General features: G+C 46.2%; 1 protein-coding gene across 4 annotated transcripts in view; it reads left to right on the plus strand.

Annotated features, from left to right (window-relative positions):
- Window positions 1-16,034, plus strand: part of ADCY9 (adenylate cyclase 9) — a 100,853-nt gene that overhangs the window by 34,187 nt on the left and 50,632 nt on the right. The window lies entirely within an intron of this gene.

The raw sequence follows: 16,034 nt of genomic DNA on the forward strand, positions 1-16,034 counted from the left end.
TCTGCTGCCTCCCAGTGGTCCCAGGAGACCAATTTTGAGGTTAGAATTCTGCTTTTTACAGTGAGGGCTGGTTCTGACTCCTGAGAGGACTATTGCGTCCCTCCTCCTCCCCCCTCTTACATTTGCTTTGGAGCCACAGAATTTTTGTGCAGGTAGAAAGATAGCTGTGCGCGAGGCAGCGGGTCTATACATGTTTTGAGCTCTGATGTTGAGGAAGTTGTTCGTGAACCCACAATGTCATAGATTTTTCTGAAGATGACCTCTGTGGGTAGGGGAAGAGGAGTCTTTGGGGGAAGTTGACCCGCTGCTTCTCACTTGTCGACTTTTAGATTCCCGAGCCCTGACTGAGAGCTCCCCGCCAGTGCCTTTCAAACAGTGCCCGACAGCAAGGCTTAAGAAGTGGCTTCAAAGCCATTTGCCAGAGGTCCTCAGCAAGCCAGCCATCTCGCCGACCACCTGCAGGGGCTTTATTGTTCCTCACGTGTCTTTGATAAGGAGTTACTCACATTTAGGAAACCACACCTTTATTCTGCTAGTGAATTTCCACCCCAAAAGCATTTCTAAAGACTTCCTTACCTGTGAATTTGCTGAGTAGAACTAGCTTTCTGAGTCTGGCCATGCCTGCACAGCGTGGAAGGGACGCTCAGCAGAAGCCCCCAGGATAGCCCCCACCATGTCCCCACTCACTCTTCTCCCCCCTCTGCCTGTGCCCTCTCCACTTTCACTGGAGCCCTGATCTCTGCCTCTTCCTGACCTTCCAGAATTCCCCGTGGTGACTTGAATTTTATTTACCTAAAATCAAATTTTGTGGCTCAGCTGGTAAAGAATCTGCCTGCAATGCGGGAGAGACCTGGGTTCAATCCCTGGGTTGGGAAGATCCCCTGGAGAAGGGAAAGGCTACCCACTCCAGTATTCTGGCCCGGAGAATTCCATGAACTGTATAGTCCACGGGGTTGCAAAGAGTCGGACACGACTGAGTGACGTTCACTTTCAGTTTTCATCAAGTTTTCATGATATACTGCTGTGGAGTGGTGCCGGAGTGACTGCGACCCCCTGGGTGTTGCTGCAGAAACACACGGTGGCTTCCCGTGGAGTGAACCTCAGGTCTAGAAAGTGTCTTCCATCCTGTGTGTGTGAACAGTGGCTCAGTCATGTCCAACTCTTTGCGATGCCATGGACTGTAACTCGCCAGGCTCCTCTGTCCATGGGGTTCCCCAGGTAAGAAGACTGAAGTGTGTTGCCATTTCCTACTCCAGGGCATTTTCTTGACCCAAGTATCAAACCTGTGTCTGTTTGTGTTTCCTGCGTTGGCCACCCGGGAAGATGGATACTGCTGTAAGACCCCGAAAAAGACTAAAATCTCAAGTCATTTGTTGTCCACAATAGAGTGTCCTTTTGCCTTAGTTGATGTTCTTTAATACTCGCTGAATTAGGGCCATGCTTTTCATTAGCACCAGTGCCTCCCAAGTCCGACACCTCCAGCAGGGTTTGCCCAATGGATAAATAGTGATTCGAATAGTGTCAGAGACACAGTTTGAATGAAAACAATTTCAGAATTGAACACTGAGGGGCATTTTACCAGTCTTTCTTGGCATTTTACCAGTTTGAGGACATCAAGTATGTATGAAGTCCATTTTTGTTTTTGCATGCTGTGAGTGTATGTGAACAAAACCTGAATCTTTATGTTTGGGGGAGAATTCTGGAACCTGACCCTGGTCCTCAGGATTCCCATGTGCTTCCTGAAACCATTGTCTGCTACTTAAGTCACTTCACAGGGACACACTCGGTAACTAGTGTGGGCCAGCCCCATGTCTCAGTTCTGCAGATCCATAAGTGAAGGGAACAGACAGTCTGCCTGTCCCTGCTTTAGTGGACCACACGTGTAGGATGAGGGCATCAAAATGTGGGCACGCATCTTAGGGAAATATGTGGTGTGTCAGAGAAAATTCAGCCAGGGGGCCGGGCTTTGGGGGAGTTGCGGGGTGAGGGCAGCAAAGAGGCTTAGAGGGGGTGGTTGCTGCGGGAAATAAGGCCATCAAGGAAATCCTTGCTCCATTGGGTCTTCCCTGTCAGGGAGACCCTCAGCATATGTGTCCAATGCAGTTTCTTTACCAGGAAGGAATGGTCTGTGAGTGCTCCCAGGCAAATAACTTGCAAAGTTGGCATTGGTGGGAGGTTGTGCAATCAGGCTCGCTGGCCAAGTCCCAGGCCGCCGGTCTGAAGGGCCCACGACTGTGCGCTCATTCCCGTGCCATCCAAAAATATTTTGTGACCTTGCTGGTTGGCAATTTTTTAAATGTTATTTTAAATCTCCAAAAAAGGGAAACATCAAAGTGCAGGCTGTCCACGGCTGCCCTTCTCGATACACACAAACAGCTGCACAATACAATCGCCCATTGTGGCGCTGATGCCGGCCGTTATAAATAGACCCGCGGCCCCACGTGAAACGCTCCCGAGGAAGGGCAAGTGCTCTCTTGATGAATGTGAGCCGCTGTTCCCGTCGAAAGCCCTTCTCAGACATCAATATTATTTTATGTTTCACTGACTGAACTACAAGGACAGCAACTGTGTTTCTGCATAAGCCCTACGTTGTTTAACTCTTTCCAGTCCTCTCATATCACTGTGCTGTGTGTGGTGTGATTCACGGCTGGGAATGTCCAGCTGTTAAATATCCTGTTCATTCCCACATTTTCACCCCTATTCTAGGAAGTTTTTGTTGTAGTTTACTTGGAACGTGTCAGAATGTCTAAAACTGTGCCATTCATATAGTTGGCTGTCAGTAATCTAGAAATCAGTTTGTGTCTTAAGAAAAAATAAATACAGCATGCACTTCTGACAGTCTCCACTCTTCCAGAGCGGATTAAGAGCAGCTCGTAAAGAGTCATAAAGAAACAGTGCTTATGTGGTGTGTGGCCTAAGGTGCTATGACATAGTCACTTAGCTGAGATATGAATATGTCAAATGATTTACTTAATTATGTAAATATGTTAAGTGAGATTTTAGTATTGTTCACAAAACCATTTTACATATTCTCGGAGTCATAGATTCACTCCCCAGGGCTGCTACAATAAAGTGCCATCCACTGGGTGGCTTCTGATGACAGGAATTTACTCTGGTACAGTGATGGAGGCCGGAAGTCCAGGGTCAGGGCATAGGCAGTTGGTTCCTTCTGGAGATTCAGGAGAACCCATCCCAGGTGTGTCACCTGGCCCCTGGGGCCACCGACCGTTCTGGGTGCTGCCTGGTGGTAGATGCAGCGTTCTCCATCTCCACATGGCTTGCTCTGGGTCTCCACATGTTCTCTTCTGTCTCTTGTAAGGACGCTCGTCGGAGTTAGGGCCCATCCTAATCCAGTGTGATTACTTATAATCACATCTGCAAACACAGTGTTTCCAAGTAAGCCCACCTCCTGAGGTTCTGGTGGACGTGAATCAGGGGGGACACTTTTCAGCCCACTACAGGGAGCTTGCATTCAACACGCATTGTTTGAGCACCCACTATTTGAGCATTTACAAGACCCAAATATGGCGTGGGGGCAGGGTTCAGAGATAAGTGACATAGCCTTTCTCTTAGGGGTTTGTGGTGTCCTAGTCTCCACTCTTGGCATCGGGGATCAAATGTCATGGATTAGCATTTACAGTTGGAAGGGCACCACTGACATGTCTTTCTGTCCAGTGGGTCAGCCCGAGTGGGTCGTCTTAAGAGCTGTGCCCAGTGGCTGTGACCGAACTGCGTGGCTGTGTCTCTGGGGTCCACTGAAGCCCTTTGCCCAGATTCCCCAAATGCTAATGTTCTGCCACATTTGTCTCTCTCCAAACCACACACACACATTCTTTTTTTTTTTTTTTCCTCTCTGACCCGTTTGGGAACAGATTGCAGACAAGAGTCCCTAGAGTCCCTAAATACTTCCTTGTGTACTTTTTCTTTTCTTTTTATTTATTTATCTATGGCTGCTCTTGGTCTGCGCTCCGGCACACAGGCTTTCTCCAGTTGCGACAAGTGAGGGCTGCGCTCTAGTTGTGGTGTGTGGGTTTCTCATTGTGTTGGCTTCTGTTGTTGTGGAATGTGGGCTCTAGGGTGCATGGGCTTCAGGAGTTGAGGCTCATGGGCTTAGTTGCCCCAAGGTATGTGGTATCTTTCCAGACTAGGGATCTAACCCATGTCCCCTGTGGGGGCAGGTGGATTCTTAACACCTGGACCACCAGGGAAGTCCCTTCCCTGTGTATTTCTTAAAAACAAGGACACATTATGTGTAGTTACCGTATACCCACCAAGTCAGGAAATGAACGCTGTCACCATACCCTTCCCAGTCCCCCTTCACAGTTTGTCACTTGTCCAGTCATTTCCTTTATAGGCCCAGGAGCCAGTCTAAGCTTACGCATTACATCACCTGTCATGGCTCTTCAGTCACCTTCAATCTGAAACAGTTCCTTGTCTCTGTGTTCCATGACCTTGACATTTTTGAAGAGAACGGGCCAGTTACTTTGGTAGAATGTCCCTCAGTTTGGTTTTGTCTGTGTTCCCTCATGGTGAAATTCACGTTGAACCTTTTTGGCAGGACTGCAGAAGTGGGGCTGTGTCCTCGTAAGTGTGTCAGTGGAAGGGCACACAACTTTGATTTGTCCTATCTCCAAAGATGTTAGTCAGGGGTTATCATTGGCTGAGAAGGTGTCTGCCAGGTTTCTTCACTACAAAATTAATTAGCATTTTGTAATTATTGAATAACTACTTGATGAGAAACATTTTGAGGCTATATAAGGCTGTGAGACTGTCTTTGATTCAGTTTTTACCCACTAGTTTCAGCATCCTTTCCTGTGGCCCAGGTTAGGTTCTGCTCAGCCACAGCGTTGGGAGCAGACCCGTGGCGGGTGTCATGCCGGCAGTGGCTCTCCCAGCTCCCGTTGGTAATGCCTTGCAGGGAGTGCTGCCTTCTCCTGACCTTTGCTCTCCCCCCTCCCTGCTTCCGTGTATCTGAACCTTTCTGATCTGGGATTACTGTTTCCTTATCGGAATCATAACTGACAAAGGCCCCTCGGTCGTTTGGAGTCCTGATGGCCCCAGGGAGTTTCTGGTCACTTGCTTGGTCTTCAAGTCATGATCTGGAGACCTGGGGCTTCATTTGATGGGGACAGTGTTGGGTTTTATCCCTTGAGTGACTAGAAGCCCTGTCCACCTGGCTCCTTGAGAGCTCCAGGGTTGTGAGTGGTCTGGGGGCTGGAGCGGCCGTGCTGGGGGTGGAGGATGGCTGGTGGAAACGGTGGGAAACCAGCATCACTGAACACTTGCTCTGTGCAGGATACTGGGTCACACTCTGAAGAAGAGAGGGTGGTGAATAACGACACGTGTTCCTCGCTTCAGGAATTCCTATTGTATCTCGAAAGGACAGAGGTGGGCCCTTGGAAGGCAGGGAGCGAGCCGTGGCCACGGCCCTGTGGCTCTCATTTTGGTCTTCCTCTGTAGGTGGGGCGAGGTGCCAGCCTGAGCCACGCTTGAAGGTGTGCCGACGTTTGTTTCACCTTTTCACATCACAGAAGGTGGTGTTGTGTTATTCTTAGGTAGGTTTTAATGGCTCAGTTTTCACAGTAAACTCCATCTTGGCCTTGCACCACCGTTTGTTGGACAAAGAGAAGTTGCATGGCTACAGAAGGGCGAGAACTTGACAGAAAGATGAACTGCTGTGTGTCTCAGTAAGTGTCTAACTCACTGAGGATGGTTCTTCAGCGTCGAGCAAAGAGGTGATTGAGATTTGAACAATGTGCAGTCACTCTCCTTTAATAGAGACTTCATTCTAGTGTTATTAGTGTTATCTCCTTTTAAAATGGCAGTGCAAATACAACTTTAAAGGAGTATTTTTGATTAATTAAATCTCTTTTTATGTCTGTCTGATAGTTTCTGATCATCAGGTGTTTCCTTTTCCCTGAAAAATGGCAGGGACTGGAAACCCACGTAAAGATCTCTGCTTGGCGTGCTTCCCAGCCTCAGACCTGATTCCACCTGGGAGGAGCTTGGTGGAGAACTGAGTCCTCCCTTGAGGCCAAGGGGAGGACGGCCTTACAGATCCAAGTGGGTCAGGGTGGGGCGGAGGAGCACAGAAGTATGACTTGAGAGCCGCTGCCGCCATGAGGCCCCCTTGTCACCCAGTGAATGGTCCAGGGGGAGGTTAGATGGATCTGCAATTTAAACAATGGCAGACATACCAGGGGATGCGAGTTCATCCCAGAACCAAGGTCTGTTTCTCTTATATTCTGAGCGCACACTGTATGGTTTTCAGACGCTGTCAGCAAAGTCTGTGGGTAGCTCTGGACCCGTCTCCCACCCCACTGATCAGGAAAGCAGGCCATCTGCCAGTCCTGGAACCTGCGTCTGTGCAGTTTTGAAAGCTAAGAATGAAAGCTGTCCAAGTGCTATTTATGTTTAAAGAAGTGTGTGTTGGAGGGGGTAGGACTGTGGTTACCTGGCTGCTCTCACACGGAAACTCTCCTGCCCAGAGCAATTTCTCAGTTTCCCTCAGGCAAAGCTGTAAAGACCTGTGATTGTACGTACCCATGTCATCTCCCTTTCCATCCTGAGTGAACACCGGTATCTCAGAGGCCACACAGAAGTGAGTTGCTTGCAAAGAAAGCCTCTTTGTCAATCCAGTTCCTCCCTCCCCTCCGCAAAACAAACAAAAAAAAACCTGAAGATGTTTTTACATAGTGACTTTGTAACAGATATATAAATCCCCTGCTCTTTAACTGGAGAGAAATACTACCTTGATAAGGAGACTAGCAAAGAATCTTGGTTTAAGACTATGTACACTGATGACTTGCCTGGAATTTTTAGAGACTCTTATTTTCTTTCCAGCTCTGCTAGAGAGAGTGAAGTCCTAGATCTAAGTGAAAGGGCACTATAACAGTTAACTTCAACCCTTTTCCACGAAGTACAGGCATTTAACATGGCCTTGGAAATAACCACTAGCCCTCTCCTTTAAAATTGATTCCTTCTGCATGAGTGGAAACATTGTTGGTTTCTCCCTTTATATCATTAGTGCTTAAAATACACATGCAATGTGAACACACACAAGCAACAAAGTTGCCTGGCTGGTACAATTTTGTCCTTATTTACAAAGCTAATATAAACAATGTAGCGGTGCTCACACATGACTCTTCACAAAGTATATCTATTAACATAACTATGGGAAATACAGGAAAACCTATGTGCTTTGGTTCAGGCTAAACCCTGCTGCTTACTACTGAGGTGACCTTGGACAGTTACCTAAAACTTAGCCTCAGTTTCATCATTCAAATGAATCACAAAGTCATGAGGATTTTCAAAGCTAGTTATTATCTGAGGTCTTTTTCCTCTCTAACATTAAGCAAGAAAATTAGAAAGCAAAATTGTTTGGCTCTTCTTTAAATAAAAGAGTACAAACTGCTTATTCTTTTTTTTTTTTTTTTTTTATTTGGCTGCTCCAGGTCTTAGTTGCAGCACGTGGAATCTCTTTTTGGTTGTGGTATGTGGGATCTAGTTCCCTGACCAGGGGCTGAACCTGGGTGCCCTGCATTAGGAACATGGAGTCTTAGCCACTGGACCCCCAGAGAAGTCCCCAAACTGCTTCTTCTTACTTAGGCTTTGATATTTTCTCAGTAACCATTTTATTTTGGTTTTATTTCTGTTCTCAGCTTCCCCTCAAATATTGTTAAAGGGTCTAAAAGATGGAACTGGGCTCTTCAATTCAGGGCTCTGTTCAGAGTCACTTATAAAGATTTATAATTTGTATTTGTACCCATAAATTAAGAAGGTTGTATTAATTTATAGGAGTTTATTCTAACAAATGTTTATTGCGTGGTTGCTTCATGAACAATGCAGAGCCAGCGCAGTGTCAGAGAATTTATAGTTGGTTAGGGCAGCCGGGAGCCAGTCACTGGAATGCTGAGGAGAGGAGTGTGTGTCTGGGGAGAGACAGATTGTTCCCGGGGTGACAGAGGCGGGATGGAGAGTTTACCCACCTGGCGGAAGGGCTGGAGTGGCCTCTGATGAGGTCCTGGAAGATTGGTAGGACTTAGATGCCGGCTCAATCTAGGGACGGTATTTAAATATATTAAGGTTAGGAAGTGACACCCTCCGTGCTTCACACAGATCAGCCTTCTAACCTGGGATCTGTGAGTAGCCAGAGACAAAGCTGATTTCCATGAAAAACAACTGCATACCTCTGTTTCCAGGATTAAATGCAGTATGTTTGTTGACATTGAGCTGTGCTGTCGCTGGTGGCTACATTGTTAAACAGTTTGATAACATAGGTTTATGAGAAGTCCAAGTCTCTAAAACAGGTCTTACTATCCAGGAGCCTTGATTTAGATTTCCTTTGTCTTGGACAAAAAAGCCTCCATCAGATCATAGACTTTTATTAGTTTTATAAATCCTTTTTAAAAAGATTTAGTTAAAGACATTTTGTAGTTTAGATGATTCTAGTTAAACCGTCTTTTTCTTTTTCTTCTTCTTCTTTTTTTCTTTAAGGGAGAAACGAGGTCCGTAGAACTTCTGTGCCCTGCCCTAGGTCACACAGGTTTTTTTTTTTTTTTTTTTTAGCAACTGTTAATGTGTTCCTTCTTACAGTGAGCAGAAGTTCTAGGGGAAGAATCAAAGACTCCAAATTATCAGAAAATAAGAGAATGAGATTTTGATTTTGTTCTGTTGGTACATTCCTTTTCTTACGATACTTTGTCTGTATATAAGACTATAAAATAATCTAAAAATAGTGTGTGTGGGGGGTCCTATATTTTTTCCTTTTTCTTTTTAAAAATGAATTCAGGGACTTCCGCAGCCATCCAGTGGTTAAGACCCCACGCTCCTGATGCAGCGGTGTGGATTTGATCCCTTGTTGGGGAGCTAAGATCTGTAAGTAGCGTGGTATGGCCAAAAAATAAAAATACAGTGAATTCAGATAAATAAAAACAAAAAGAAACTTTAAACTTACGAATCATCACCAGCTTTTCCTTTGCACATCATCTCGTTCTGGTACTTGCACAGCAGTAAAATGATAGAATATGAGGGTGGAATTTGCTAGTACTTTGTGACTTCAGAGCTGTTGCAGTCAAGTGTTCCTTGAGTTTGGCAATAAATCTAAAAATTTAGGTAAGAGTCTAGCTATTTAGAAGGAAAAAAAATATGGATAGAAACATAGAGAATGGTAAGTAGAGGCAGCTCCCTTGTTGGTGAGAGTGAGGTGGTCGTGGAGCCCTCTGTCCTTGGAGAAGTATGACAATACTGCTGGTCTTTAATGCTCCATATGTGATTTTGCTCTCTGAGCCTTTGTTTTCTGCCTTATCTTACGTGATCTTTTCTATCCTGACATTCTAGATGAATATTTACCTCCAACTTAAGCTTGTCCCTGGTGGTTAAGTACTGCCCCTGCCAACCCCCGCCCCCCCAGCCGTCTCTACTGGAGGCAAGATTATTTCACCTATCTCATCGGAAAATCAAATGAGGTAATGGAAATGAAAAGTACTACACAGGTATAGTTATTAAAGACAATTCAATCAGCAGGTGAAAGGCTTGTTTTAATACTTTAACCTGGAATCAATATCTTGCACTCAGTAGACACTCCTTAAATGTTTGCTTAATTGAATGTCATTTTAATGAGCAGTTCCTTTTCAAGGAAGGAACCAGGAATCTGATAGCACCCAGCAACTTCACCAGGCACTTGTCTTCAACGCAGAGATACCCAGAGCAGGAGAGTATCACCTTGTAACTTCCCTGCTCCTGCCAAAGAGGCTTTCTTGGTTAAGAAAGAATGAAAAAAGAAAGAGAGAAAGCCTCAGCAATGAGACAATAGACCACCATAGTCTGAGCTAAGTGCACCACCTAACGTCCTGAACCTAGATTCTCTTTGGAGGAGAGGGTGAGCGTGGTTTTGGCTGTAAGAGGGATGATTGCGTTACATCAGCAAGCCCAGTTTTACTATTGACTTCATTAATTGTGGTTAAAAAGAGGAGCACATTGGCACTCCCGGGTGGTCCAGTGGTTAGCCCTCTGCACGTCCATTGCAGCGGGCACAGGTTCGATTCCTGGTCGGGAACTAACATCCTGCGTGCCACATGGTGCAGGCAGACAGACAGACAGACAGACACACAGTATGTGTATGTACGGGTGCCAAGCCAACGGGTGGACTGTAGTGGACTCATGTGTCAGCCTGGTTAAGTTGGATCTCTGCGTGTGCAGCTTGGGCCACAAGAGGCAATCTGCACAAGCTCTGGGAGGAAGAGGCGAAGCAGCAGGGCCTCCTCTCACATTCACAGTCAACGCAGGGCCTGGAGCTCCTGGTCCTGACCTGCTGGCTGCCCTGGTCGGCGGGGCAGCAGGTCCTCCAACACCCAAGCATCTTTGGTTGGTCCTCCCATCCGCACTCGTGATAACCAACTTTTCTGTGTCTTCATCCACGCTGTTGACCAAACAGTAACATGACTTTGTAACAGGCCAGCATCAGGGGCACAGCTCTCTGTACGGTCTCAGGCTGCAGACTGCAGATATCCTGGTGTGACAGTAGTGGAAACAAACATTTCCTGAGTGCTTACTATGTGCCAGGCATTTTCCATACATTATTTTAATCCTCACAACTGTCCTGTCAGCTTGCAACCATTATTGCTCCAGTTTTACAAACGAGTAAACTGGAGCAAGAGTGTTAAACAGCAGGTAGTTTTGAGGTGGTAGAACTGGTACCTAAAGCCGGACAGCCTGATGCTAGAACCCTCGCGTGTTCTCAGATTCCAGAGTGGCGTGTACCCCCCAGAGCCCATTCCTTCACATGGGATGCTTTCGGCCACATTCTCTGGGTGTGGTGGTTCGGCCAGCTTATTACCATGTACCGCCACTGCCCCCTTTCACGTGAAGATGGTCTTTGGTCAAAGCCTTGTGTGATGTCTGTGTGTGCCCGGCATGACCCTCAGCACTCTGTGTGTGTTTACTCGTGTAATCCTCAGAACAACCCAGTCAGTAGGCCGTGTTACGTCCTTTCAGATGAAGACATGGAGGCACCATGAGCTTACGTCATTTGCTTGAGACCCCACAGGCTGCACGTAGAGAGTTCTGAACCCAAGCAGTTTGGCGCTGGAGTCGGAGGGCTGAAATGGAACACAGATACTGTTGTCACTTGTCGGAAGTGACTTCACTGAGAGGCTGTGGAGGGTTCCTCCATCTGTGTGTGGAGAGGGTTTGTCCTCAACATGGAATCATGCAGGTTTAGCTCTGCAGTTAATTTGTCTACTGACTGACTCATTTGGAGTTAAATTCCAAGGCAGCTGTAAACAATAAACATTTTGTTTCTAGTTATCTTCATAGCACTGCCCAGAGAAGAGAATTAAGAACCAAAACCTATGGGAGTTTTCAATATTTTTGCTAAGTTTTTATTTGCAATTTACGGGAAAATGACTTGCTGGGAAACAATTTTGTTTCCTAAAAAAAAAGAAACAACCCACCATCTTGCAACACCTTTAATAAATCATCCTTCAGTGTAAGTTAGGTGCGTTTTCATAGCAACCAAATTGTGAGAACATTTGGCAGCGAAGAGGCAGTAATGCTATTATGATCGTGTAACCACACCAGCAGCTGCCACGCCAGACGTGGCTACGCGGTGAGGCCTGCAAAGTGTGGTGGCAGAGGCTGTGGAGCTGGAGCAGAGCGACCGAGCTGGTCTCTCCTCGTCCACCTGGGTTATAATTGCCTTTCTCACACTGCACACACAGCTCCACCCTGCTCAGGCTCTCTGTTCCTCCGTAAAACCACAGCTTTGTAAAAATCATGAAGCAACACAGCCACAGAAGACTGCATAAAATACACCTGTGACCTGATTAAAGTGTCCACCCTGTGTTTCTGGACCAAGTTAAAAAAGAGAACTCTGCCACTGCTCATGTGCCCCCAACCTGTCTCGTCCTGCCAGAGATAACTGTGGTGTTGCCCTCTCCTGGGGCCACTTCTCTTCTTTGTGGTTTTCTTGTCAAGTGTGTGTGTGTGTGTGTGCGTGCGCGCGCGTGCATGCACACATGCGCTAAGTCGCTTCAGTTGTGTCCAGCTCTTTGTGACCCTATGAACTATAGCCCACCAGCCTCCTCTGTCCATGGGATTTCCCAAGCAAGAATACCAGAATTCCAGAATTTTCCATTTCCTCCTCCAGAGGATCTTCCAAACCCAGGGATCGAACCCAGGTCTCTTACGTGTCCTGCATTAGCAGGTGGATTCTTTACCACTAAGGCCATCTGGGAAGCCCTTTCTTACCAAGAGTGCTTCCTTAAACACCTGGATTAGGTTGTTTGGTTTTGCCAGATTTTTGGTTCCCTTTTGCTTCCCCCCACCCCAACTTTTATTTTGAAAAATTTCAGACCCACAGAGAAGTTGAAAGAATAGTGTAGTGAACACTAGTTTGCCCTTCTCCTGGATTCACCAACTCAACATTTTACCAAATTTGTTTTCTTTTGCTCTATACATGTATCTATGTGTACATTTATGCAAACACATATATCTGTACGTCCTTTATATATGTGTGTATATACATGCTCGTTATATGTATTTATGTGTATATGTGTATATCTCCTCTTTATTCTTTCCTGAGCCACTGAACCACTTGAGAATAAGTTGCAATCAATATGACCCTGCCGCCTTAAATTCCTTAACATGTGTCTCCTGAGGAGGAGGACATTCTCCCGCATACAAAGACTTATCACATCAAGAAGTGTCACCATTAACACCGTGCTCCAGGCAGATGCGTCGATCACAGTCAGTTGTCCCCGGTTGTCCTGTGGTAGCTTTCAGAGCTTTTCTTACTTCCATCCAGGGTCCAGTCAGGGATTGGACTGTTCATTGTGTTAGTTCCACATCTGTGTGCCTCCTTTGACCCAGAACTATTTCCTCGCCTTTTTTGTCTCTAGTGATACTGGCATTTTTTAAGATTTTGGAAGCTTGTTCTTAAAAAGAAACTTCCACCTTGACGTATAATTTGCATAAATAAAAATGCATGACTCGTAAGCGGACATTTGAAGAATTATCACAAAGTGGACCTGCCTCCACAACCAGCACCCAGAAGAGATGGAATGCTACCAGCCCCCTGAACCTCCCTTTGTGTGCCCCTCAGTACTGCTCACTCTTCCTCCTGCAGGGACCTCATCCTGACTTCTGGCCCCATCAGCTGGTTTTGCCTGTGTTTGCATTTTATACAGATGGAATCCGCAGGATGTCCTCTTCTGGGGCTGCTCCATCACTCCAGATTATGCTTCCGGGGTTCATCCCTGTTGGACCTTCCAGACGTTCATCTTTGTTGTTTGTCCATCCTCACTACTGTGACGTGCTGTCTAGGTCTGTACTGCTGTCTCTGTCTCTCCTGTTGATGGACGTGTGGCTGGTCCATCCTGACTCCTGCTGAACTCCTGCAAACATGTCTGTGCTGTGTCCTGGAGACACTTGCATACACTTCTTTTGCATAAATAGTCATCCAGGAGTGGGAGTCTTGGGTCATAGAATATGAGTATCTTCAACTTTAATAGACAGATGACACCCAACTGCGAATTTACTGATTTTTTTTCTCCTACCAGTAGCTCCTGTTGCCCCATGTTTTCACAGGCACTGTCAGTCTGTCTGACTTTAGCCACTCTGGTTGGTGTGTGGAGTTTCTGTTGGTAGCTTTAATTGGTGATTCCCTGATTTGGTTCCTGTTTCCCTGGTCGAGTGCCTTTTCTTACGTCAGCCAGCCATCTGGTTTTGTTCTTTTGTCAAGTGTGTACTTGAGTAGCTTGCCCATTTTCCATGGAGTGGTCTGGTTTTGTTTGGTTTGGTTTTCTTATTGATTTTTAGAAGCTCTTTATATTCAGGCTACTGGTCCTTTGTCAGTGATATGTGAGACAAATGCCTTCTCCCACTATGGTCTTGCCTTTTTACTATGAAATAGCCATTTTTAGAGATCACAGTGATCAAATTCTGGCAGTTTCATGTGGTTTAATCTAGTATGAATTTTTAAAAAATATTTATTTATTTGGCTGTGTTGGGTCTTAGTTGTGGCACACAAGATCTTTGTTGTATTACTTGGGCTCGGTAATTGAGGTGTGCAGGCTCAGTTGCCCCATGACATTTAGGATCATATTTCCACTACCAAGAATTGAACCTATGTCTCCTGCATTGCAAGGTGGATGCTTTTTTTCTAATTAACTTATTTTTAATTGAAGGATAATTGCTTTATAGAATTCAAGGAGGGTTCTTAACCACTGGACCACCAGAGAAGTCCCAGCTCATGGGTGTTAGTTTGCATTTCCTAAGTGGCTAATGATATTCAGTAGCTTTCCACGTGCATATTCACCAGCCTAGAACTTTGAGGGTGGCTGTAAAGGAAGCAAGAGATATCCACTCAGAGCTTAGCACCATTCTTGGAAAGGCCATCCTTTTCCCATGCTCTGCAGTGTTGCTTTTGTCATAAATTGTGTCCATATGTGTGAGTCTGTTTCTGAACACTGCCCTTTCATCTATTAATACTTGTCTGCCCCTGTGTTGATACTCTGCTTAACTGATGTGGCTGCGTAAGACCTGTTGGATTCCCGTAAAACAAGCCTTCCCCCTTGTTTTCCTTCAGGTCATGTTGTAGAAATGGAATGATCTTTTGTGACGGTCTTCTATCATTTAGCGTAAGAGTCAAAGTTCATCCGTGGTGTTGCATGGATCAAAACTCCGTTCCTTTTTGTGGCCGAATATTTTATTGTGTGTCTAGACCGTCAGTTGATGGACTTTTGGGGTGTTTGCATTTGGGGCTATTACGAATAATGCTGCTAGGATATTAGTACACAAGTGTGTGTCATTCTCTTGGGCTGATACCTAGGTGCAGAATCACTGGGAGCTCAAATATTTAGCATTTTGAAGAACTGCCAGTGTGTTTTCCACAGCAGCTGCCCCATTTTACTTTCCCACCAGCAGTGCATAAAGACTGCAGTTTCTCTTTATCCCTTGCCAGCACTTGTTATTGCCTGTCTTTTAAATTATGGTATGGGTGTGACGTGATAGCTCGTTGTGGTTCTGATTTGCATTTTCCTGATGGCTAATGATGTTGAGCATCTTTTCACGTGCTTTACTGGTCACTTGTATATCTTCTTTGGAGAAATGTCTATTCAGACCCTTTCGCCTTTACAGAAAAGAGATTATTTGTTGTTTCACTGTTGACTATGAGAGTCCTTTGCACACGTCACCTCCGGGCATCCACAGCCCACCATACTAGTCCTCTCTCCCGTCGTCTCTTACTCCACTTTCAAATAGGCTTCAGGTTGTCAGTTGGCGAATTAGCATGTCAGCTCATCTGTCCACTCTTTGATTTCTGTATTTGTTCATCAGGTACTTAAGTGCCTCACCTGTGCCTTTGCTCTTTCTCTGCCCTCGAGTGCTGTCCTGAGAGAGCCGGCCCCCTGCCGTTTGGCTGGCTGGTAGTACTGTCACCTTCGTGACTCCAGGTACCCACCCTTGGGAGCATGTCTGCCAGCCTGAGCCTGACATGACATCGTCACAGTCACAGCCAAACCTTGAGAGTCCCGTGCCTGCTCCCACTCTCTTCCCGAGAAGCCTGCAGATGGTTACGTCTAGCTGGTTCTTCTTCCTTTTACAGAAGACGTTTGCCTCCTGGTAATTCCCCAGCCCCTTCACTTGAGTTATGGGTTCTGTCTTCTCTCCCTTTTCAGCAGCATTGCTCCTTGAGCTGCCTTCCTTTCCCCACACCTTTAACCTCCCCACTCTCCAGGACCACCCTGTCAGCCAGAGCTTTCTCGAGCGCTTATGCCCTGCACAGATCCCCCCCAGAACACCAGATCACCCCAGTTCTCTGCCACACGTCATGACCACACTTCTCTGACGGATTGACATGTGCTTTCCCCACTCAGCCCACCGAGTGTAACCACTCAGGTGCGTCCCTGCTTGGCATGGCGCTGCCGGTCTCCATGCTGCCCAGCCCGGGATGGCTTTTCAGCAGCATTGGACAGAGTGGCCCGTTCCTTTTTCTGAGTTGGTTTCCTCAGAATCCTGTTTGTCTGACTGTCTTC

This window comes from Cervus canadensis, chromosome 32 (genome assembly GCF_019320065.1).
Source record: "Cervus canadensis isolate Bull #8, Minnesota chromosome 32, ASM1932006v1, whole genome shotgun sequence".
Lineage (NCBI taxonomy): Eukaryota > Metazoa > Chordata > Mammalia > Artiodactyla > Cervidae > Cervus > Cervus canadensis.